General features: G+C 40.4%; 2 protein-coding genes across 2 annotated transcripts in view; both read right to left on the bottom strand.

The window, feature by feature from the left end:
- LOC122800380 overlaps positions 1 to 5,169 on the bottom strand; it is a 473,875-nt gene extending 468,706 nt beyond the window's left edge. The window contains exon 1 of the mRNA XM_044069828.1: positions 5,112 to 5,169. The gene's annotated coding sequence lies outside the window, so the exon portion shown is untranslated. The remainder of the gene's footprint in view (positions 1 to 5,111) is intronic.
- Positions 1 to 26,843, bottom strand: part of LOC122800381 (trypsin inhibitor ClTI-1-like) — a 944,875-nt gene that overhangs the window by 47,502 nt on the left and 870,530 nt on the right. The gene's annotated exons all lie outside the window — the stretch shown is intronic.

Here is a 26,843-nt window from a genome sequence, read left to right on the forward strand (position 1 = left end):
TGTGTGTGTGTGTGTGTGTTTGACTATACCCCTCTACAGATACACGTGTATGTGTATTTTGACATGTGTATGCATGTGCATTACCTAACAAAGCAGATGTACAGTGTGTGTGTGTGTGTGTGTGTGTGTGTGTGTGTGTGTGTGTGTGTGTGTGTGTGTGTGTGTGTGTGTGTGTGTGTGTGTGTGTGTCTGACTATACACCTCTATAGGCACATGTGTAGGTATATGTCTTGAGATGTGTATGTATGTGCATTACCTAACAAAGCAGATGCACAGTGTGTGTGTGTGTGTGTGTGTGTGTGTGTGTGTGTGTGTGTGTGTGTGTGTGTGTGTGTCTGACTATACACCTCCACAGGTACATGTGTAGGTGTATGTCTTGAGATGTGCATGTATGTGCCTTACCTAACAAAGCAGATGTACAGTGTGTGTGTGTGTGTGTGTGTGTGTGTGTGTGTGTGTGTGTGTGTGTGTGTGTGTGTGTGTGTGTGTCTGACTATACACTATACACCTGCACTGGTACATGTGTAGGTGTATGTCTTGAGATGTGTATGTATGTACATTACCTAACAAAGCAGGTATACAGTGTGTGTGTGTGTGTGTGTGTCTGACTATACACCTCTACAGGCACATGTGTAGGTGTATGTCTTGAGATGTGTATGCATGTGCACTACCTAACAAAGCAGAAGCAGTGTGTGTGTGTGTGTGTGTGTGTGTGTGTGTGTGTGTGTGTGTGTGTGTGTGTGTGTGTGTGTGTGTTTGTCTTTCTGACTATATACCTCTACAGCCTCATGTATATGTCTTGACATGTGCATTACCTAACAAAGCAGATGTACAGTTTGTGTGTATGTGTGTGTGTGTGTGTGTGTGTGTGTGTGTGTGTGTGTGTGTGTGTGTGTGTGTGTGTGTGTGTATCTTTGCATGTATGTCAGTACATCAAAAATTCAACACACTGAAAAGCAACTGCTTGACGACAATGTCAAAAAATTGCCGACCCCTGCACCCACACCCCCTGATAATTAGATATACCAGCTCAGAGATCATACCACAATGGGGAAAAGGGCACATTTCCCAATCTCCACTTTACTGTGATCTTGGAGCAGGACATAAAGTGGTACAGTTGATCTCCTGTATCAGCTCTACTGGCCTTTCTCCCATTCAGAAAGTTGCATTTTGATAACTTGTATGTAATTCATATATCTAGTTATGTATATATATATATATATGTGTGTGTGTGTTTGTGTGTGTCTACTTCAGAAGACTGACAGACCAAAAGTCTGAATCCCAAAATACTGAAAACATGTTTAATCCAGGGGGCAAGCCCCCCTGCACCCCTCATGGGGGGGATGTGCCCTCCCACACCCCCTGCTAATTATATATACCAACTCCAAGACCACAGAACAGTGGAGAAGGTGAAATTCCATCTTTCAGTATTTTGTGTTTTCAGTAGTTTGAGATTTAGTCTTTTGGTCTGTTAATATTTTGGAAATCAGTCTTTTAGTCTGTCATTCTTGTGAAGTAGACCTCTCTCTCTCTCTCTCTTTCTCTATATATATATATATATATATATATATATATATATACTTGAAATTTAAAACATTGAGACCAAAATCTTGAAAGTTCAGTACACCAAAACATGAAAACATTGATTCCCATAACATTGAAAAAAACATAGGAAACCAACATTTACTACAATCCACCACAACAACATACATAACCAAATTAACAACAAACTATATTAAATGTCTCTAAATATAAGCAGGGGTCAAGCCCCCATGCACCCCTCACACCCCCCTGCTACTTAAAAATATCAACTCTGAGATCGCACTACACAGAATAAAATGGCAAAAATACCATTCCAAGTTTCATGAATGCCTCTTTAAATTGTAAAAAGCTATCCTTAACCTTCTCTTAGAAATACTGCTTCACTGTGAAAACACTACACATTACTATGTACTGAGAGTTTCACAGGTAACCTCACTCATGTTCCCTTCTTATGTACTATACTACAACATAACACTTCTGGAAGCCACAGCAACCAATTTGCACATCATAACAATGTTTACACAGCCGATTCAACATTCTAACATTGACATTGTGAACTTTTAGCATAATGAAGATTTTAGTCTTAATGTTTTGAATTTCAAGCTTATGGTATTTTCATGTTCCAAAGTGACTTCATATCTCTCTCTCTCTCTCTCTCTATATATATATATATATATATATATATATATATATATATATATATATATATATGTATAGAGAGAGAGTAGTTAAACTGCAAAGTTCAACCATAAAATAATAAAAAACTAACCCCCCCAAAAAAGAAAATGTTTACTTAAAAAAAATGTCCATTTTTGTTTGCTGTTCTCACACCACTAAGACTTTCACCCAGATTTAGCCATTCGACACAATGTATCCTGTAGTGGCACAAACAGCTGGTGGAATAAATCAACCATGAAAACATCTTCTACAATGTGTGGCAGAAGTCATGAGATTTTTGCCTTTGCTTGTTCATTTTAAGTTTAGGCAGTGTCGTGGAGATGCCTTGGTGGTGCAGAAGGGCTATCAATGCAAGAGTTAAGGGTGGTGTGGTGTAGTGTGGGGCGGGTGGTGATGAGGGACTGCCCAGAGGATGGGAAGGCTGAGGGTGACAGACTTGATGTGACAAGCTCCATGGAGTCCTTTCCTTAAAGCAACATTTCACCTAAAGTTGGACCAATGTACAATATGTTATACAAGAACATATTTTAACTTGTTTTTTTTTTTTTTTTTTTGGGGGGGGGGTGATGATATTTTAACCCAAATCCAGATTCTTCCCCTCGAATTATATTTCAAGAGAAAATGTTTGTAAGACTCAGATGAAGGGAACATACATGTTTTTTGGGAATAACTGTAAAAATTGAAATGCAAATGAAATGAAGATGGTTTGCAAACTGATTGGCAGTTGGCTTAGAGGACTAATGAGCTGTTTAATCTAGTCCAGCCACGAAAGGTTTGATTCTCTGAACCTCCACTGCCTACCTGTGTGACTATGAGCAAGTCATTTAACCAGCCATCTCTCCTAGGCTGAGGATGAAAAAGGTCCATGGAGATCAGTGTTCTACCCAAGATAACAAATTTGTTTGATATCAGAAATTCCAGATATTAGATTTTATTCACAGCTCTGTAGCATGAAATCTAGTACTGACAGATTTCCAGATTTAGGGAAAAATCCATATCATAATGAGACATGAAGTTGTAAAGATGTTAAGTATCATAATTCCCGGGTTATACTGCTTGTCTGTGTTGTGAGACAGACAATATTGGCATGTATTTATTCATCCTTTGTTGACCACATTAGTCCCACTAGGCTAGTAGATTCTTTCAAGGGAGAGCCAAGGTGGTATTTATACTACTAGAGGAAATTTGGCTGGGGGATTCAGGGAACTTTCTCTGCCCTTATTGATAGGTGTCATAGGATCTTTTACAGCTATCTGAGCTACCACCAACTCAAGCAAATAAGACCTTAGTTTAATATCTCATCTGAAAGATTACACATGAAAGAGTGCAGTGTCAGCAACTGATCTACCTGGTGTGGGAATTGAACTCACAGCTCTGCAGCAAAGGTGAGTGTTCTACCTGTTGCAGCACAGATACTGACTAAGGAAAGGTAAATGCATGCATATGATTATTTGAAGTTGAGAACTGGAATGTTTAACTGGACAACAGTAGTGTCTCCTTTGATAGTCACATCGCACAGTAGTCAGGAAGTCCTTCTACGTGGCACACCTCATCATAAAAGGGTTCTCATCCAGGAAAAAAGAGGTCATTGTTCCCCTCTACTCGACACTCATTAGACCCATTATAGAGTACAATGCCCCTTTTGGAATGTACCTCACAAGACATCTGCAGCAGCTGGAAAGGCCACAGAAGTACACCATAAAGAGGATTACTGGCCTCAAATAAATGCCCTACACTGACCCCCTCAAAAAACTCCAGCTTTACTCCGTAGCATATCGCCTACTCCAAGGTGATCTCTGGCTAACATATAAAGCTATGTCAAACCCAGAGCTGTTGGACATGCTACACCTAAAGAAATCCCAATCCCTCCAAGCTACACACTCTAGGGACCTAAACCTTATCACCACAATAAACAGGACATGCTGGAGGGATAGATTCCTGTCCCAGAGACTTCCCATACTCTGGAACAGGCTACCCATCTATGTCAAGCAAAGTTCTTCATTAGCACTCTTCAAGAAAAATCTTGATGAGTGGATGGGAAATAGGAAATACACCCTGGGGATCACTTCTGTGTCTCTGCTCGACCGATGCACAGGGAAATAACTTTCTTGGGTGGCATAAGCCAGGGAACCTTGTTGGCTAGGCTTACGTAGGCCCTTAGGCCGATAGCCTAGTACCTACCTATGAACCTGTGACAAGGCTCTGCTGCAGCAGAGGCTGGAGGAGAAGCTTCACAGATTAGACACCTCTAGTTTAAGAATAACAAATACATGTGTCTTTTATTTATATGAGGCAGTTATTATAACTTACGGGAGGGTATACTTATTCTGTATTCAAATGTTGGAAATTGTTCTGCTCTTTTGTATGGGTACTGGGAGTAGGATTGTATATGTTAGTTGTGTCCATTGTTTTACTTGTATGTGTTGTTTTACTTTCTGTTTGTAATCTCAAGAAGGAGACAATGCACAAAATTTCACTTAGGCTACATGTGTGTGGTCCCAAATAATAATAAAGTTTACTTTGACTCTTGGAATACAGAACAATACTATAAAATGAATGCAGAAAAGAGCACATCAGACTGCTTTGATGGGGGAGAAGGTTACAGTCTTAGCTACAGTCCAGCCTGAGTTTGAACAGTGGCTCAGGGGCTTGATGGTGAAGGCACAGAGGATGGATGAACCCTCTCTGGGGGAGGAGGGAAGCTCATTATGCATGGACATGCTTGTGCTGTTTGATTTACCTGTTGGAGACTGGAAGAAACAGCACTGTGCTGCCAGGGGGGTGGGTCACATGGGTGGGGAATCCTGCTTCCTGCTGACATCGGCCTGTGTCTTATGATTATGTGTCTCATTCTCCTCAGGTTTGTGTTTGTAGTAAAAAGCCATGGAAACAAATAACCACAGAAATAGATATAGTCAGGCATTACTCGTATGTGTCTTGTGGGAAAGGAGATGGTACTATCTCCAGTGTTTTCTACAGCAAATGGTTGTACCACTGCAGATACAAACAAATAACCACAGAAATAGATATAGTCAGGCATTACTCGTATGTGTCTTGTGGGAAAGGAGATGGTACTATCTCCAGTGTTTTCTACAGCAAATGGTTGTACCACTGCAGATACAAACAAATAACCACAGTAATAGATATAGTCAGGCATTACTCGTATGTGTCTTGTGGGAAAGGAGATGGTACTATCTCCAGTGTTTTCTACAGCAAATGGTTGTACCACTGCAGATACAAACAAATAACCACAGAAATAGATATAGTCAGGCATCACTCGTATGTGTCTTGTGGGAAAGGAGATGGTACTATCTCCAGTGTTTTCTACAGCAAATGGTTGTACCACTGCAGATACAAACAAATAACCACAGTAATAGATATAGTCAGGCATCACTTGTATGTGTCTTGTGGGAAAGGAGATGGTACTATCTCCAGTGTTTTCTACAGCAAATGGTTGTACCACTGCAGATACAAACAAATAACCACAGAAATAGATATAGTCAGGCATTACTCATATGTGTCTTGTGGGAAAGGAGATGGTACTATCTCCAGTGTTTTCTACAGCAAATGGTTGTACCACTGCAGATACAAACAAATAACCACAGAAATAGATATAGTCAGGCATCACTTGTATGTGTCTTGTGGGAAAGGAGATGGTACTATCTCCAGTGTTTTCTACAGCAAATGGTTGTACCACTGCAGATACAAACAAATAACCACAGAAATAGATATAGTCAGGCATTACTCTTATGTGTCTTGTGGGAAAGGAGATGGTACTATCTCCAGTGTTTTCTACAGCAAATGGTTGTACCACTGCAGATACAAACAAATAACCACAGTAATAGATATAGCCAGACATTACTTGTATGTGTCTTGTGGGAAAGGAGATGGTACTATCTCCAGTGTTTTCTACAGCAAATGGTTGTACCACTGCAGATACAAACAAATAACCACAGTAATAGATATAGTCAGGCATTACTCGTATGTGTCTTGTGGGAAAGGAGATGGTACTATCTCCAGTGTTTTCTACAGCAAATGGTTGTACCACTGCAGATACAAACAAATAACCACAGTAATAGATATAGTCAGGCATTACTCGTATGTGTCTTGTGGGAAAGGAGATGGTACTATCTCCAGTGTTTTCTACAGCAAATGGTTGTACCACTGCAGATACAAACAAATAACCACAGAAATAGATATAGTCAGGCATTACTCGTATGTGTCTTGTGGGAAAGGAGATGGTACTATCTCCAGTGTTTTCTACAGCAAATGGTTGTACCACTGCAGATACAAACAAATAACCACAGTAATAGATATAGTCAGGCATTACTCGTATGTGTCTTGTGGGAAAGGAGATGGTACTATCTCCAGTGTTTTCTACAGCAAATGGTTGTACCACTGCAGATACAAACAAATAACCACAGAAATAGATATAGTCAGGCATCACTCGTATGTGTCTTGTGGGAAAGGAGATGGTACTATCTCCAGTGTTTTCTACAGCAAATGGTTGTACCACTGCAGATACAAACAAATAACCACAGTAATAGATATAGTCAGGCATCACTCGTATGTGTCTTGTGGGAAAGGAGATGGTACTATCTCCAGTGTTTTCTACAGCAAATGGTTGTACCACTGCAGATACAAACAAATAACCACAGAAATAGATATAGTCAGGCATCACTCGTATGTGTCTTGTGGGAAAGGAGATGGTACTATCTCCAGTGTTTTCTACAGCAAATGGTTGTACCACTGCAGATACAAACAAATAACCACAGTAATAGATATAGTCAGGCATTACTCATATGTGTCTTGTGGGAAAGGAGATGGTACTATCTCCAGTGTTTTCTACAGCAAATGGTTGTACCACTGCAGATACAAACAAATAACCACAGTAATAGATATAGTCAGGCATTACTCGTATGTGTCTTGTGGGAAAGGAGATGGTACTATCTCCAGTGTTTTCTACAGCAAATGGTTGTACCACTGCAGATACAAACAAATAACCACAGAAATAGATATAGTCAGGCATTACTCGTATGTGTCTTGTGGGAAAGGAGATGGTACTATCTCCAGTGTTTTCTACAGCAAATGGTTGTACCACTGCAGATACAAACAAATAACCACAGTAATAGATATAGTCAGGCATCACTCGTATGTGTCTTGTGGGAAAGGAGATGGTACTATCTCCAGTGTTTTCTACAGCAAATGGTTGTACCACTGCAGATACAAACAAATAACCACAGAAATAGATATAGTCAGGCATTACTCGTATGTGTCTTGTGGGAAAGGAGATGGTACTATCTCCAGTGTTTTCTACAGCAAATGGTTGTACCACTGCAGATACAAACAAATAACCACAGTAATAGATATAGTCAGGCATTACTCGTATGTGTCTTGTGGGAAAGGAGATGGTACTATCTCCAGTGTTTTCTACAGCAAATGGTTGTACCACTGCAGATACAAACAAATAACCACAGAAATAGATATAGTCAGGCATTACTCGTATGTGTCTTGTGGGAAAGGAGATGGTACTATCTCCAGTGTTTTCTCCATCTACTTGGCATCACAAGACCAGCAACTGGTTGTACTACTGCAGATGTTATAAATAAAAACTGCTCTATACAAAAAAGGAATATAGTCATCTAAGTATCAAAGTGAGCCTAAATTATGCAAATAAGACTGCTGTTCTACACTTTTACAATTAATGTTACTTTAATTTTTAGAAATAAAAAGGCATCACTCAGTGGTCTTAAACTTCCAGTTAATTAGCCTTGTGCTTAATATATATTTACTTATTTGTATTTTAGGATTGAGGGAAAAGACGTAAAGATTGAAAAGGATGGATCATGCTGAAGGCCACATTCCTGAAGGATTGCAGGATTATTCTAGGAGCAAAGGTTCATCAAAGCTTCTGTTAAATCACAAACCTGTTGTCACAAAATGAATTGTTTCAATAAAGCTGGAGGTTCTCATATAAGTGTCTCAGAATTTCTCTTTTGTTAATTTTTAATAATTTGCCCTATATATGGTAATTCTGTGCAGAATACAGTTGGTTCTAAAATAAATGGTGATATCACAGTAACTTACAACATGCTATGTGGCACACACGCCACAGATTCGATGCCACAGAATGCTGTAATACAGTGTATGAAGATGTTTCATGCTGTGTGACACACAGGCCACAGACTGGATACCACAGAATGCTGTAATACAGTGTATGAATGAATATGTTTCATGCTATGTGCCATACAGGCCACTGATTAGGTACCACAGAATGCTGTAATACAGTGTATGAATGAATATGTTTCATGCTATGTGCCATACAGGCCACTGATTAGGTACCACAGAATGCTGTAATACAGTGTATGAATGAAGATGTTTCATGCTGCGCTATATTTTGCTAGAATCATATCATGTTATTTTGCACTACCAGCTACAGACCAAAGAGATAAGACACATATGTGTCTTAACAATTTATGTACTATATTTTGTCAATAAATGGAAGCACTGCTACCAACCTACACTATAGAACTTACTGATTGCTCTGTATGCTGGTAGCAAAAAATGATTCAAAACTGGTTCTACAATTAAGATGCAAAAGATGGAAAGCAGCAGTGGGATTGTTTGCTTGGCCATAAAACCCCACTCTTATTTTCTCCCTACAACATTCCAGGCAGGCACTGTCTTTGCACTAAGACCATGCATCCCCCCTAAGCTTGCCTGAAAGCTTGTAGAGAAACAGAAAAGATGGTGGTAGTTTTGGGAGAGGAAGTCCCTACACTGGTTGTCAAAAGCTAGTGGAAACTGCAGGAAATTAGCCAAAAATGCTTGTCCTTCATCTTCTACAGCTCCTTATGTATATGTGCTGCTTCATTTTGAGATGAAACTGCACTGACCTACTGCCCTGCTTAAACTCACAGTTTACTGCCCTACACTGACCTACTGCCCTGCTTAACCCCACAATGTACTGCCCAGTATCAGCTGCTTTCAACCAGTTATCTTCATTGGCATTTACACAGTGGCCCCTATTTTTCCAGTTTCTGACAATGACCCTCTTACCACAACCCTCTGTGTCCTACTCCACAATAACTCAGATGTCTAGGTGTTCACTCTCAGCTCTAACCTCAGTGCTTTTAGTTTCTCTAATAGCTGCATGTGCAGGAACAACTCAAAGGTTCTGCTATTATATTTAAGAACCACTTGCAAAGAAAATAAGGGACTCAGAAATTCAAGGATATAAATGGTATGGTAGTCAAGAAACGCTGGCTCTGTTTGCAGATTACATTATTTTATACTTAAAAAATCAGAAAGGAGCATTACAGTGCTGTGGAACATACTGAGACAGTTTCAAATCATTTTGGGATACAAAATTAATTATGCTAAAGCAAAGGTAATAGCAGTAAACTATGTACCCACATACAACATTGGTTCAGTAACATCCATACATATGAGGACATGATAGCATGAAGTATTTAGGAGTATGGATTAAAAATGATTCTGGTGTGGCAGCTAAGGATATGTGGGAAGAGACTAAACTAAAGATAATACAAAAACTGAGAAAATGGAAGCTGTGTTATATGGATATTGATAGTAAGGTACAAGCAGGTAAAATGTTTTAGTCTCTTTAATCTTATACACAGGTCAGGCATATTTTTATCAACCAGAGGAGAACTTGTGGATAACAATTAATAAAGAGCTGAAGGGTTTTATCTGGGAGGGGAAGATGGCAAGAGTCAAGTGAGATAAGCTTATTCTTCCAATAGGACAGGGTGGATTGGGATTACCTGACTTAAGGGGATATTTCAGAGCAACACAGTTAAGGCTCAATACACAGCACAAGCAGAAAACTATAATTCAAAGTGGAAAGAGATGATGATGATGAAACAGGAGGAAGCACAAGTAGTAGCGAGAGACTGGGATTTTTATGCAGACCTTTAAGGAGAACAACAATAATCATACAGAATATTATGTTTATAAAATAGCAGAAAATATTCTAACAACTAAACCAACACAGGAATGGATAAAGGAGATTCTGCTGACTGCAATTAGAGATACAGACAATAGGCAAGAGGGGGCTGGATTTTTTGGAGAAACCTGGCAAGGAGCAAAGTTGTTGGGAGCAAATAACTAGAGAGGGAAAGGTAATCGAATGGGAAGATGCCGAAAATTTAATTGGATTGCAGGATAGAGATTGCCTTCCCTATAAGGTCTGATACCAGAGTATAGACAAAGAGAAAGAAATAGGGGGACCCTAAATGAAAGAAGAGCACTGGTAGAGGTTTTAGTAGAATCTAGAACATAGGTTGCCATTAAGACAGGAGCATGATAACTACAAGAATCAATCAGAGGAGGTTAGAAAGAATTGGGAAGAGAGATTGGATAGGCAGTTCACAAAGAAATAATGGAGAATAAAGGTATGTCTTCCAAATATGCAACAAAGTCTAGAAGATTTAGGATCTTTGCTTGGAAGTGTTTACATAGATATTTTATACCCCAAGTAGACTCTAAAGAATTTTTCCAAAGGTAGAAAACAAATGTTGGAGGTGTGATGGGGAAGAATTTTGAATATATTTTCTGGGTGTGTAATGCGTTGGCAGACTTTAAAGAATTCCTGCAGACTGCTCTGACAGAGATGCTGCGTGAGAAAATTAGTGTAATTAAGGAGATGATTTTTTGAGCTATGATGCAGAATCGGGTTTGCCTAGACATAGTAACGACTTGCTGAGTCTAATTATGATAGCTGCCAAAAAAGCAATCACTAGAAAATGGATATCAAATTCTAAACCAACTTTACTAGAAGTAAGACAGTAACAGAGATAAAAAACAACTGAAATTGAGATCTTTAGAAAAGGGAAGGAGCAAATTACACAGGAAAAATGTGAATTGTGGAATCGATACATGCAGAGGAGGAATGAGGTTTAAAAAAAGGCAGGAACTGAATGAGCCATGTAATGGTTGACTGACAATAACTGTATATATATTATAAGTAATGTATGCCGCTATAGCTGTGTTGCATGGTTTGTAATGTATAATGTTTGCAACTGAGATTGTGTCGTTGTGGTTTATTTTCATTTATATAAATACAAAATTTCGTATGTCAAAGATGATAATTTAATAAAGATGTTTCTTGTTTAAAAAACAGGATAGACAGGTTTGCATGCACTCCCCTATTATTTTCTCTCTTGGTGCACTCATAAAACTTAATCAGGTTTCACTGACAGTTCTTAAACCCACATAACATTTTGTCCTGAAGATTCTTCCTTCTAGGAAAGTAGACAACCCGTCCCTCAGTATTTCCTCGTGACGTCCTGACATTTTCCCCTCCCTGACTCCACTCCTACAATGGTAAACGTCCACAAGGCTCCTTTGTTCATCAGACACAAATCTGCTTCAGGTCAAGAAAATGATACAGTACCTTTGGTAACTCCTTATATTCCACCCAGGTATCTAAATTGTGGAACTCTCTCCATCCCTACCACTTTTAGGCTAATATCCTCCCCATCTGCTTCAAAGTCAAACTACAAGACTGCCTGTTTAATTCCTGGCACTTCTCCTGTTCCAGCTTACACGACTAAACTTTCCATTTCATTTCTTGCTTTCCTTCTAGAAGTATTCATATCATCACCATCACCATCATTATGACCTCCCTTTATCCCATTCGGACCATCTTGATAATCAAACACAAATAATTAAATAATAAATCAATTACCAAAGAAAAGGAGAAAGGCAACCAAGATGATGTCATCTACCTTGACTTCAGTAAGACATCTGACACACTGCAATGCAGAAGGTAACTGAGCATGTTTATGAGACTGGAAGTAGGAGAAAAATCATTGAGATAGATAAAAGACTTACTACACAGAGAGGGTGGTAGTAAAGGGAACTTGTATGTCACAAGGCTCATTCAAGTGTTTGTCTCATACATATAGCAACAGGTGCTGAGAACAAGATTAACATGTGCAGACTAAGCGAAGTTCAGAGGATAGTGGTAATGGAGGAATTCAGACTTATGAAGGATCCAAAGGTAAATGTCAAACTGGGGAAGGAAGTAATAACTAGGGATCAAAGTAAAAAAAAAGAAAAACATTGCAGATGAGGTATAGCAACATGGAGTGCAGTACAGATCTGAAGAGTGGAGCTTAGATAAATGGATCAGAAAAAGGGCACAGATGTAGCTGTAAAAGCTGTAATGGTCCTGATTAGTAACCCAATGCTGAGCAAAAAGAAAGACAGGAAGGCTTACAGGATGAGAGGGTGCATTCCCAGAGGAAATTACTTCATGGAACAAGGAAGCCATTTCCCCAAAAAAGACAGAGATGAAAGCCTACATGATGATGGTGTGCATTCCCAGAGGAAATGACTTTATGGAACAAGGAAGCCATTTCCCCAAAAAGACAAAAAGGAAGGCCTACAGGATGATGGAGTACATTCCCAGAGGAAATTACTTCATGGAACAAGGAAGCCATTTCCCCAAAAAGACAAAGAGAAAGGCCTACAGAATGATGGGGTGCATTCCCAGAGGAAATTACTTTATGGAACAATGAAGCCATTTCCCCAAAAAGACCGAGAGGAAGGCCTACAGGATGATGGGGTGCATTCCCAGAACAATGACTTCACAGAACAAGGAATTCATTTCCTCATTCTGTTTGTTAGGGATCAAGGCACAGCTGGAGACAACAAGTGGTGCTGGAGGCTGAGTACTTAGAGGGACATAAAATATTTATGAGAAACTCCACTCCCTGCAAGCCTTCCTCTCCCTGGAGTGTGTAGACATCTGTGCAGTAACTGAGACATGGTTTAAAGTCACTGAGAGCACCCCACCAATGCAAGGTTATAATGCCTTTCACACCTTTAGACCAGCTACTGCACAGGAGGGAACTAAAGGTGGAGGAATGTCATTCCATATTAAGACTAATCTCACATCCATACTAGTTAAACGGTATGACTCACTGGAACTCATGCATGTGCAACTCACCATAAACAGGGTGCTGTACCATATCCTTGCAGCATATAGATCCCCCTCCATGTCCCAGGAAACCCATACTACCTGTTTCAATGTACTAGAGTCCCTCACCATTCAACCCAATACAATATTCATGGGATACTTCAACTAGCAATCTATAGACTGGGAATCCTACACCACTTCTAATGCACAAGCCCAGTGATTCCTAAACTTTCTTAATACCAACATCCTGGAACAGTTGGTCCATTCTCCTACCAGGGGTATAAACATTCTTGACCTTGTACTCATGAACATGGGTTCCAATATTGCTCAGCTAATGTAATATCTTTGCTTGTCGGATCTGACTATTAGGCAGTATTATTTGAAATAACTATTAAATCCAGGGATCCAGAAAAAACAAAAACCTTTAGGAACTATTCCAAGACTAACCTGTCTGTACTAAGCAATACCTTGGCGAAATTTCAAGCACCCCTAAACCCAGTAAACGCAATAGAAAACACTGAGGTATTTATAAAATCTCTGTCCAGCCTTATTGCCAGCTGTGCAGAGTAAACTGTGCTCACTCATATTAAGAATAAGACAAATTTTAAAGACAAGGCATCCTGGTGGTATCACGCCATCAATCAGATATATAACAAAAGAAAAAAATTATTGGCCAAGCGTAGGAGAAACAATGCCATGCATACTAAAAGCCACCTGACCTATCTAAAGAGGCAACTAAGACAGTTGATTAATACTCCAAAGGCTTAACTTGAAAGAAAAGTAGCTTCTCAGGCGAAGGATAATCACAAAGCTTTCTACGGCTATGTCCATGACCTCAGGGGAAATACACAACAATGCGCAGAACTTATTGTAAATGGCATCACCCACAATGAACTGGAGGCCATTGCCAACCTTTTGGCTGGCAGGTTCGGCTCAAATTTCTCCTTCCACTCCCATCCTCCCATCTGATAGTGAAAACGAAATACCACATAAAACAATCCCCCCAACCATTACTAGAGAACATGTCCTTGTTTCACTTGAAAGAAAGTTACTGTTTGTCGTTTTTTGCATTTAAGTTACCTGAAACACATTGCATTTAAGTTACCTGGCACTTGCTCACTAAAGCAATTATATAAGTCAGCACTAAAATATTAAAAGCACTACACCCTCACAAACCCCCCTTGAGTACCTTGTTCCCCACTGGCCCTTTTTTTCAATTATAAAGGAATTCCCAACACTATTCTAGCATGTCCAAATGTCAGTTGTCAATCTCCTCTCCGGTCCAGCTGGTGAATCTCAGAATCTTGAGGCAATGTTACAACTGCCTCATGTACATAGAAAACCCTCTCCTCCTCCCAACAAATTCCAACACATGTGAGAGATGCAACCATATAGCCATACTGGAGGCTAAGCTCTCTCAACTCAGTACTGGCAAAACCAGTCAGGAGGAGAAGGAAACCACACTCACTACAATTCCAATCTCACACAGACCTACCACGACAGCAAACCAAACACATAAACACACAACAACATACTCGGAGGCTCTAAATAAAAATCTGCCTAAGCAGCAGAAATCTCCAAAGCAGACACCCAAGCAACCGCTACCCCAAAACAAAACTCATGCAACACATAGCTCACAAAGCCAGTGTGCCGAACAGTCACAGCCCTTAAAGCTAAACAACACACCTGATACACTTGTAATAGGTGACTCTATTATCAGGCACACTGACGTTCCGCTGACCAGGCTGAACAAGGCGAAGGTCATGGTGAGCTGCCTGTTGGGCGCTAGGATCCGCCACATAACACAAGCACTCAGGTCACTCCAAGGCAAGTACAAATATGACTCAGTCATTGTCCATGCTGGTGTGAATGACCTGAGACGTACCTCCCTGGATTACATGAAAAGAGACATAGAGTAGCTCTCTGAGCATGTAGCCCAGGCCGGTATGATCCTGACCTTGAGTAGCATCTTACCCTCACCAAGAATGATGCCAAAATATGAAGACAAGATGATCAATTTCAACAATTGGCTTAAGTATTGGTGTCATTCAAAGGGAATCCAATGCCTGTCAGCCTGGGATGACATGCTCGACAAGCCACAATGCTTCGCTAGGGACAGCTTGCACCTGTCAACCCTGGGCTTTTGGATATCGGCAAAGGCTCTTGCTACCCCCATAGTGCCTTTTTTAGGCAAGGCTCGAAAGACAAATCCACCTCCATAGGTATCACAAGGGATAAGAAACTAAGAGTAATGCTACTCAATGCCAGAAGTCTAAACCTCAAGATGCACGCACTCGAAACTCTCCTTAGAATGGAGAACATCGATATCTGTGCAGTAACAGAAACCTGGTTCATGGCTCCCAAGAGAACACCAGCACTACTAGGTTATACCTCATACCATGCTTTTCAGCCCCAAAACTTGGACCGTACTACAAAAAAATGGGGAGTATCAATATTCGTTAAAGATACCCACACCTCCAGGTTGGTGGCACAGCACAAAGCATCAGAGACTATCCATGTGCAACTAACAGTGGGTAAAACTGCCTTCCAGTTTATAGCCTGCTACAGACCACCCTCCCAAACCCAGGAACCCCACTCGGCCTTCCTGAGAACTCTGGAAAATATGAAGGTCTCTCCAAACACCATTATATTGGGTGACTTCAACTACCCAAACATAGACTGCGAGCATTACTCTAGCTTCAGCACCCCAGCCCAAAGGTTCCTAGAATTTATAAACTCAAATGCTATGGAACAACTTGTTACCACTTCCACAAGAGGGGAAAACATACTGGACCTGATCATCACCAACATGGGGACTCTATGCTCCAGACCAGTAGTGTATCCCTCACTGGAAGATCAGACCATAAAGTAATCTCACTGGATATTCACATCCCGACTCCACCCCCTGCCCTGAAAACCACAGTGAAAAACTTCTCTAAAGCAAATTTCACACTCCTCAAAACCAAGGTGGAATCCTTCAAAGCCCCCGGGCCTGTGAAAAATATGACCCAGACCGCAGAATCCTTTATAAACGCATTCTATGAACACCTTCAGGAATGCATGGATCATGCAATCCCAAATAAAACCAAGACCCAGTCCTCCAAAGGCAGACGTTCTGTCTGGTGGACCCTAGCCATAAACAAACTATACAATAGAAGGAGGAAGCTACTACACGATAGAGCAAAATCCCAAAAAGGGAAGGCATCTCTGATCAGTATTAGCAAAAAACTACGGGCACTCATAAAATCGTCTAAGGCCAGTTTCGAGAGAAAAACTGCACAGGACACTAAGGATAACCACAAGGCTTTCTTTAGTTATGTTAGGAACCTGGGTGGAAATTCCCAGATATACTCAGAATTAGTCCAAAATGACAAAAAATACACCGAACCCACAGACATTGCCAACATCCTAGCTGATAGGTTCAGCACAAACTCCCCCCCTCCTCCAAAAGGGCAAATATTTATCCCAGCAGAGTGCTGCCCTCCTGACATCACAGATGCTCAGGTAAGGGCTGCCCTCTCCAAAGCAAAAAACACAGCATCAATGGGAGCAGATGGTGTCCCAAGCTGCGTCCTACATGAACTCCAAGAAGAGCTAAACCCAAACATAAAACTACTGTTCAATTTCAGGCTTACTACAGGTTATGTACTCAAAGAGTGGTGTACAGCAACAGTGGTCCCTCCCCGCAAAGGTGGTGCCTCAACAGATCCTGGAAACTATCGCCCCATAAGCCTGACTAACTTGATCTGCAAAGCTATGGAAAGGATCATCATGGACCTCATAAATAAAAATATTGTGGACCTACAGACACTGGATCCTACCCAGTTCAGCTTTGTTAAGGGCAGATCCTGCCTCTTAAACCTGGTTGATTTCTTTGAAACAGTCACCAAGGCCATTGACGAGGGGAGGGTGGTCCACACAGCCTACCTGGACCTCGCAAAGGCCTTCGATACAATACCACACTCAGGCATTATAGATAAGCTCACCAGCTTAAATATAAACCCCTATATCACTAGATGGGTTGCAAACTGGCTCAAGGACAGAACCCACATGGTTAGAATTGCCGGAGCCATGTCAGACTCCAAACCAGTTACAAGTGGCGTCCCCCAAGGCTCAGTCCTGGGACCTCTCTTGTTCGGTATATATTTCTCGGAGGTACAGGCCAACACAGAGGGACTGTGGCTGACTAAGTTCGCAGATGACTGCAAACTGAGCACCATAATCGACTCTCCAGCTGACACAAGCATCCTCCAAAAGGGCCTCATAGAAACAGACAACTGGTGCCAGAGCCATGGCCTCAAGCTAAATGCCAAAAAGTGTATAGTCATCCCCTTTGGCAAAAACAAAGTGCCCACAAATTACTACATAGGTGGTAATCCATTAAGTACAGAAGAAGTAATTTGGAACCTGGGGACCCAAGTTGATAGCAGTCTCTCATTTGACAACCACGTGGCCAAAGTGGTTAGAAAAACATTTTATATAGCCCACCTAATCATGAAGGGATTCACATCTAGATCAGAGGAGGTCATCGTGCCTCTTTACTCATCCCTCATCAGGCCCATAATTGAGTACAATGCCCCTTTTGGGATGTACCTTACCAGACACCTGCAGCAACTGGAAAGACCCCAAAAGTACCTCACCAAGAGGATCATAGGGCTCAAACAGATGCCATATGCTGCCTGGTTAAAGAAACTCCAGCTCTACTCAGTGGCATACCGCCAGCTCAGAGGCGATCTGTGCCTGATGTATAAAGCCATGTCCAACCCAGAATTAATGGACATGCTGCACCTCAGAAAATCCAAATTCCATCGAGCTACACGCTCAAGAGACTTGAACCTCAGCACTGAAATAAATAGGACATGCTGGAGGGACAGATTCATAACCCAGAGGCTCCCTTCACTCTGGAATAAAATCCCAGTCCAGGTTAGGCAGAGTCCCTCATTGACTCTCTTCAAGAGGAATCTTGATGAGTGGATGGGAGATCATAGGTTTACGCCGGGTATCACTACTGTGTCACTGTTCGACAGAGGCACAGTATACTAACCTCGAAAAAGGGCATAGCAAAATTAATTTAAAACGGGTGGCGAAAGCCAAACACACTCTGGCTAGGCTTATAAATGCCCTAGGGCAGATAGCCTAGTATGAACCTATGAACCTATGAACCTATGTCGTTGATGCACATTCCAGAGCCAAAAATACTGCATTGATGAGCCCAGATAACATCCCATGATATACAAATAGCATGAAACATGACCTCTCTGGTCCACTTAAATCACTTTTCAAGTGGAGCCTTCAGTCAGGTTTTGTGCCCAAGGAATGGAATATGGCTACATTTATCCCCCTGCTCAAAGGAGGTTCAACCATTGATCTGGGTAACTACAGGCCCATAAGTCTCACCAGCCTCATATGTAAGGTCATGGAAAGACTGATCACAGACATGATAAATGAGGACATAAGTAAGCTGCAAACACTGGATGCCTCACAGTTCATCTTTGTTAAAGGAAGATCATGCCTATTAAATCTGGTGGACTTTTTTGAGAGGGTCACCAAAGCACTGGATGAAGGTAAGACTGTGCACACAGTTTTTGATACAATACCCCACTAAGGCATTATAGACGTGCTCACTAATTTGAGTATAAACCCTTTTATCACCCACTGGATAGCCAACTGGCTCACTGAGAGGACACAAGAAGTCAAAATAGGTGAGGCCACCCACACCAATGGAAGAGTCCCTAAGAGCTCGGTTCTGGGCTTGCTCCTTTTTCACAACTATTTCTCTGAAATGGAAGCAAATGCTGAAAGTTCATGGCTGACTAAGTTTGCAGATGATTGCAAGCTGGGGTTTATCACTGACTCCAATGCAGACACAAGCATTCTTCAAGAATGTCTATCTCTGACTAACAAATGGTGCCAAACCATGGTCTTAAACTTAATGCTAAAAAATGCATAATTGTACCATTTGGGAAAAGAACCCTCCAAGCTAATTGCCATGTTGATAATACACTGTAATAGTTGACCTAGTGGTCGGGGATCAGGGTATGCATGCAGACAGTAGCATTACCTTTGACCACCATATGGCCACAGTGGTTTGGAAATCCTTTTATGTTGCTCAACATATAAGTAAGGGCATGGCATCTAGGTCCAAAGAGGTCATTATCCCACTGTAATCTGCCCTTATCAGACCAATCAAAGAGTACAGTGCTCCCTTTGGTATGTACCTGACCAAGCATATGCAGCAACTAGAGTGACCTCAAAGGTTCCTTACAAAGAGGAACAAAGGCATAACAAACCTGCCATATGCAGAGCACCTTAAAGCCCTTTCCCTCTATTCAGTCTCCTGTAGATTGCTGAGGGGTGATCTATGCCTGGCTTACAAGGCATCAGCAAACCCCACACTTATGAATCTCCTACATATTCATAAATCAAACAATACCAAAAATACAAGGTCTAGGAACCTGAATGTTGTCTATGACATAAACAGAACATGTTGGAGAGACAGATTTGTGTCCCAGAGACTGTTCCTTCTATAGAACAGACTTTCCATCCATATGAAACTGAGTTTGTCTATTACCCAGTTTAAGCACAACCTAGACAAATGGATGGGGAATAGGAAATTTACACCAGGCCTTGCACCCGTGTCCCTTATGGACAGAGGTAGTTTACAAATGCTTGGCCCTCAATGTCCTATTTGGATGTAGGACATCATTATTCTTTCAGTATAACTTGGCCAGGCTTAGAAAGGACTCCTGGGTCATTAGCCTAGTAACAGTCTATGACTCTATGAGTTATACCATGCACTACTTACATACTATACAATACTCATGCAGGGTAATACCATGTATTACTTAAATACTGTTTAATACTCATGCCTAATGCTCTTAATGCTCATGCCACCTGTTTGCCTATTTGAGTTTTGGGTCTGTACCCAGTGTGTCTCTATCTCCCCCTTCATTTACACTTGTATTTATAGCATTCTAATATTTCTTGCTATTCCATCTCTTTTTTCTTCGATCCCAGTTTTGTTCCACTTCAGGATTTCCTAGTCACACCATGAATCTTCTGTCCAGTTCCTCACTGGTTATATTTTCCTTTCTTCAAGTGCCGCATTATGGTACTTTTTTATTCCTGTTAACATGATTCTTATTTCTTTTCTTTCCCTGCTGTTCCACTTCATGCTTTCCTGCCCTATATATCGATGCTCCAGTCTAGTTCTCCTTCTTTGCCATATATACTGCTGCATTTTACTATTGCCTGTTCGCATATCTTGTTCATCCTTAGAGATCCCCATAATATGGGTCACATTCCTGCCTGCTTTTCCCCACATCTTCAGCAGTCTGATTTTTGTTTCTACCCTCTCAGTGTAATGTCAGCAGGATAATGTGCAATCTGTGGAGGTCTCCCATTCTGGTCTCCTCCTACATGGACTCTGTTTTTCTGTTACTGCCTTAAATGTATCACCTCATGTATCCCCCCTTTCTTCCTTGCCAGCTTTAGTTTTTCCTCCTGTCTTCTTCACCTCTCCCCTTCCCATTTCTGTCCATTCCTCTGTCTCTTTTGGATTGAATTGAAAGCCCTTTCCTCTGGATGTACCGGCAGATTCCATAGAATATGTAATACCATTGCTGTGACTATCATTCTGATTGCATTTAACCTACCTTACATTGTGAATGATTCCCCTCCTCTCTTTGAAGTGTCTTTCTTATTTTGCATATTATTTTCCCCAGATTTTGTTTTCTTTTAGAGTCTGCAGGAATTGTGGGAAGAATATGGGTTTATACAAAGTGACAGATGGATAGATTATAGGCTCAGAGATTAATATCTAGAAAAAGAAGAACAGCAAGGGGACAAGCAGAGGTTGGGGAGGGGAGGGCTTCCAATTCTTATGCCGAGGTGCTTCAGGTACGCTTTCTTCCTCCTGTTCCCCTGCGCTCTCCCATCCTCACACCTGATGTGTTTTTCATATTACACCTTAGACGTGAGACCATTTCAAACCCATAGTACACTTACAATGGTTCTGCTAGTGCAGTCTTTATGCCTTTTGACACCAGGATGCGACCATCTGTTATAGCAAGAAGCCTGAGTTCATACCTATATGTCTTTTAGAATTCTAAGTTTCCTTGTTACCTCCCTACCCTGTCCATCTTTCACTAAAGTGAACAATCCTGGAGATTGTGGCCACCTTTAGCTAGGACCCCTTATATTTGAAATGGTTGACAGCCCCCTCATTTACCCGTGTTAAGAGAGTTTGTCTTCTTATTACCGCCCATCTCCAATAAATTCACTGAGACATGAAGCAGTTCAAGCAAAACTTTATTTTCTGAATAGGTAGGTAGCATATTTAAACTAAGCTAACAACAAGCCTAGACAAACACTAACAACATAGCAACACTACAGACACTAAATACATGAACAAAGGTATTCTGGATCATTCTTTCCAATTATTATTCATATCCTGAATTTACAACAGCAATATGCAATTATACAACGACCCCCCCCATTAATATTCAAAAACGTGCACGCTGATTGGTCAACATGCATGTTGTAAATCAGAGTTATAGTAATGGAAAAAGGTCCGGTCGCCCGGACTTTTTCCATTACTATAACTCTTTTTTTCAGCAACGGAGAACACAAGATTTCCATTTCTTCACACTGTCTCGCTATGTTAAATGAGTTTAACATAGTGAGACAGCTTTAAAAAAAGCAACGGAGATTCTCCGTTGCTTTTTTTAAAGTTGTCTCACTATGATAAACTCCTTTAACATAGCGAGACAGTTTGTAAAAAGCAACGGAGATCTTGCTTTCTCCGTTGCTTTTTTTAAAGCTGTCTCGCTATGTTAAACCTGTTTAGCATAGCGAAACAGTTTGTAAAAAGCAATGGAGATCTTGCTTTCTCCGTTGCTTTAGCCCACAGCTCTGATGTACTGCATAGGCATACGCATGTGCAGTACATCAGAACTGCCGCAGAATACCAGACAGCTGCGGAAGGGCAGCAAGGAAGCATTATACAATGCCATTATTTAAGAAAAGTAATTATTTTTTTTCTTAAATAATGTCATTGCATAATAGCAATAACCCACTTCTGGGTGTGGGTAATGCTGGATTTACCCACGATTGGCTTTGTTTGACCACTTGGGCTTTGCCCTCGTGACCAAACCACACCAACCATGGGTAAATCCAGCATTACCCACACCCAGGCGTAGGTTATTGCTATATTATTCAGAGGCTACTGGTCAGCATATTTTCACATACTCTGCACTTTCTCATGACTTCATTCACATAGTTACACAAACAAGGCTGTACCCAACATGGAACAGAGACAAGAACAAGGTCAAACTACAGAGACGTATTATTTATGTTTCTAACCATTTCACTCATGCAATCAACACTCTTCAATATTCTTTTGTTTCATAACAAAGCAGTACTGTAAGCCTTATCTAGCTTGCAACATACAGTTGCTGTAAACATGTTTTGTCAGTTGCAATATCTCAAACAATTCTACTAGACAAAATCTGTTCTGGCACTTATATTTTTGTAAGACAAAAACAACCAACGTAGGCAAGGCTCCAGGTTCAGGAACAGACTTTAATTAAAACACCCAAGCGCTTTCACCAAATACTTCTTCAGGTGTAACAACACTTAATGCCTAAAACACCATATTTAACTATTCAGCTAAAAATAACACGACAAAGCAAGTTACAGACTTAAAGATACACATCCTAAAATTCATCTGAATAAAATATATACAAAAAATATATGAAAAATGTATACATACATCATGCCATATTAAGTAAATATATATGTGATCATGAAGGTAGTGTCTAACCATATTACCACTATTGCACAAACTATTCACTTCCTACGTAACGGTCTAGCCCTCAAAGTAGGTCTTAAGGGAATACAGTCATTTAACCCGTGTCCAGCATTCGCTCTCAACTTTATAATCCTTTGGGCTTCCATTTCTTCATTTCTCAGCCTTGTATCCCCTCCTGTCTTATTGCCATAGTTAATTCCTATTACCTGGAAACCAAAACAATGTGTGACATCCGTGTTAACAACATGCTTCGCTAATGCATTAAAGATACTTTTCTTGCCTATATGATATATATGTTCCCTGATCCTATCTTTCAGCATCCTGTCAGTCTTCCCAATGTAAAATTTGCTGCATACTTTACATACAACTAAATATATCACGTGCATACTAGTACAGGTAGCCCTAATGTTAAAACTAAATTGCTGTCCTGTGTCTGGATGTAAAAAGCTGGAACTGCTATTAATATATAGACAAAAAGAATATTTCCTGCAGGGAATAGTTGTCCCTTGTGCAACTAGCTTATTGATATCCCTCGTAACACAAAGGTGTCTCTTTAGGGACTTCTTGTTTGTAAAGGTAAACTGGGGCGCAGGAGTCAAATACTTACTAATCTGCTCATTTGTTGTTAAAATATTCCAATTTTTTCTAATAATACTTGTATACTGACTAATATTATTAGAATAACAGAATGGCAATGTTAAATTATTGTTCTGTCTCCTTCTCAAATTATAACTACTATCATCCTGTGCAGATTCAGAGAAACAGGGTTTAGCTCTGGCACTTCTCATGGTTTTCACACAGTCTCTATATTCTTCGGTATCACCCCTTCATCATACCCTCTATGTGCTAACTCAGTGCTAGTAGTATTCATCTGTTGTTGAAAGTCTATCTCACTGAAATTGAGTCTAGAGGCCCTATATTGCTGGTTTTAGACGACATTCCTAAAGATATACTTTGGATGCATACTTTCCCTACTGAGAACATGATTGACCCAACATGCCTTCCTATGTAGCCTGGTTCCAAGCAGATTCCTATAATCCCTAAAGATAGTCACATGTAGGAAATCTACATTCATATCAAACCGTTATTGTTAATTTGAATGTCAAGAGTATCCTTAAGGAGTCATGATACAGTGACGTTTTCCCCTCCTCTATCTTTTGTATTAACTATGCATTAGTTTGTTGTTCTGAAATTGAGTTCAACAGTTATTTCCTTGTATTTCTGATAAAGCTCGACTTTGCAATGTAATAGTGAATGAACAAAAGCACTTAAATACCTTTTCTTGTTTTGCTGTTAAGTGGATATTTCACTGTTGTTTTTAATCGATTTTGCCTGGAAGATTATGAACATTTCACTGCTGGAATTAAATCAATATTTTGCTGAATACCACTGGATTTATATCGATTAGTTTTTGCTGTGAAACAAATACCTGCTGCTTTCCTTCATTTGCACAAGGTTTGTGTTTTTTATAAGTTTCAGTGAACTTTGAGACAGTTAAAGTGTTTATATATATATATATATATAGGTCTAGGACATTTCACTGAATGCACTTTTCACTGAAAACTCAATTCACTGAAACACATTTCATTGAAAGTTATATATCGCCTTTTCCCCACTGTAGTGTGACCCTGGATTTAGTATATATAGTGAGGGGGGTGGGGGGCACCCCCACATATTTTAAGTATTTTGAACTATATACATGGATACTTGCAATTCCAATATATTACTGTTTTCCGAGCATAATATATACTTAAAATATGTGGGGGGCTATGCCCCGCACATCCCCCCTTACTATATATACTAACTCCAGGGTCACACTACAGTGGGGAAAAGGTGATATATAACTTTCAGTGAAATGTGTTTCAGTGAATTGTGCTTTCAGTGATTTGTGTTCAGACATTTGAGTTTCAGTGAAATGTGCATTCAGTGAAACGTCTTAGACCCATTTATATATATATATATATATATATATATATATATATATATATATATATATATAAATAAAAGAGTCTACTTTGATTCACTGAAAACTCATTTCACTGAATTTCAATTCACTCTTAAAGAATCACTGAAAGCTCAAATCACTGAAAACTCATTTCACTGATTGACACTTCACTGAATGTAAGTACTGTTGGGGAAATAAAAAGTATATGCCTTTTTCCCTACTGCAGTGCAATCCTGGAGTTAGTGTATATAGTTGGATGGTATGGGGGGCATAACTCCCCCATTGGGGGGGTGTGGGGGTGTACCCCCATCTACTTAGCTTTAATATTTATGAATCTCATTTCACTGAAAGCTACCAATATACAACCAAACGTAGGTGGGGGGATAAGCAACCTACACTTCCCAATGAGGAGGGCTGTGCCCCCCACTCCCACCCTAACTTTATATAGTAACTCCAGTATCGCACTGCAGTGGGGATCCTTCTCTTTGCAGCCACCCCAAGGGACATGCCTGCTTTATCCTTCCCCTTGCAGCCACCCAAAGACACACGCCTGTGTTATCCTTCCCTATGCATTCACCAAAAGTGGCCTACCTAACTGTAGTTGCCAGGCCTCTCTACATGTCATATACTCTTATGTGCTTTACTTTTGGTTAAAATTGTATATAACTCACCACAATTATCCTGTAAAGTGTGTCTTCTGTGCCATAGAGAGGTGTCAGACTCTCTAAGAAAGTTAAGACATGGATATGAGTTGGTAGCAATATTCACATCTACAAAAATAGATATTAATTGCAAAAATTGCAAGAATCTAAATTCATTGCGCGTGAATTTTTCCTGATTTGTCTGGCAAGAGATAAATTCCGAAGAATAATTATCCACGGAGTCCGTCCAAAACAAACTTTTAACACTCATTGCCAAGATATGAGTTAGAACCAGTGTTGATCCCATATACAGTCCCAAAGTATGACCGGAATGTTTACCACTTATCGACTTTACTGTCCACATTTCTAAACCAATTGAGTTCCAAACGTCTCCTCTATCTTCAGGAGGTGTAACCTTAAAATATGAGCTGCAGATATTTCCAGAAGCAGTTAGCTTGGCCCTGTCAGCTTCCTGGCCTGAAGCACTTGACTTAAAGCACTAGTGGTAGCATAAGAAGGTAGATGTGGTCACTGCAGACCCCTCCCCACCTCCTGTGTGAATGATGCTCCCAGTTTCGTCTTAGATCACCGAACCCCATAGAGAATTCATAAAGACATTTTGAAACTTTTGAGGAAAAGGACTCATGCAAATACTTGGTATATGTCTGCATAAGAAGATAAACTTGAGTAAACAAAACATGGGAAACAGAAAATTTACCCCGGAGATCACTGCAGTGGCTCTGCTGGACAGAGACACAGGGAACTAATGGCTCTGTTGGACAGAGGCACAGGGAACTAATCTAAGGGGGCGGCAAAAGCCAACACATTCTGGCTAGGCTTACAGATCCCCTCGGGCAGATAGCCTAGTACCTACCTATGAACCTATGAACCTATTTTGATAGCATTAATTCTGGCAAGGTAAGGCACACATTCAGACATCCAGGAATCATGTTGATAATACTACATATCCTGGTTGTGTTCCCATGTATGCACACAGTCAGACATCCATGAACCATGTTGATTATACTTCATGTCCTGTCTGTGTTCCCATGTATGCCCACATTCAGACATCCATGATGAACCATGTTGATTATACTACATGTCCTGCCTATGTTCCAATGTATGCACACATTCAGACATCTCTGAAATGTGTTGATTATATTACCTGTCCTGTCTGTGTTCCCACGTATGCACACATTCAGACATCCGTGAACCATGTTGACTATACTACATGACCTGCCTGTGTTCCCATGTATGCCCACATTCAGACATCCATGATGA

Source organism: Protopterus annectens, chromosome 4.part0, assembly GCF_019279795.1.
Source record: "Protopterus annectens isolate FY-2018-M chromosome 4.part0, PAN1.0, whole genome shotgun sequence".
In the NCBI taxonomy this organism is placed as follows: domain Eukaryota; kingdom Metazoa; phylum Chordata; order Ceratodontiformes; family Protopteridae; genus Protopterus; species Protopterus annectens.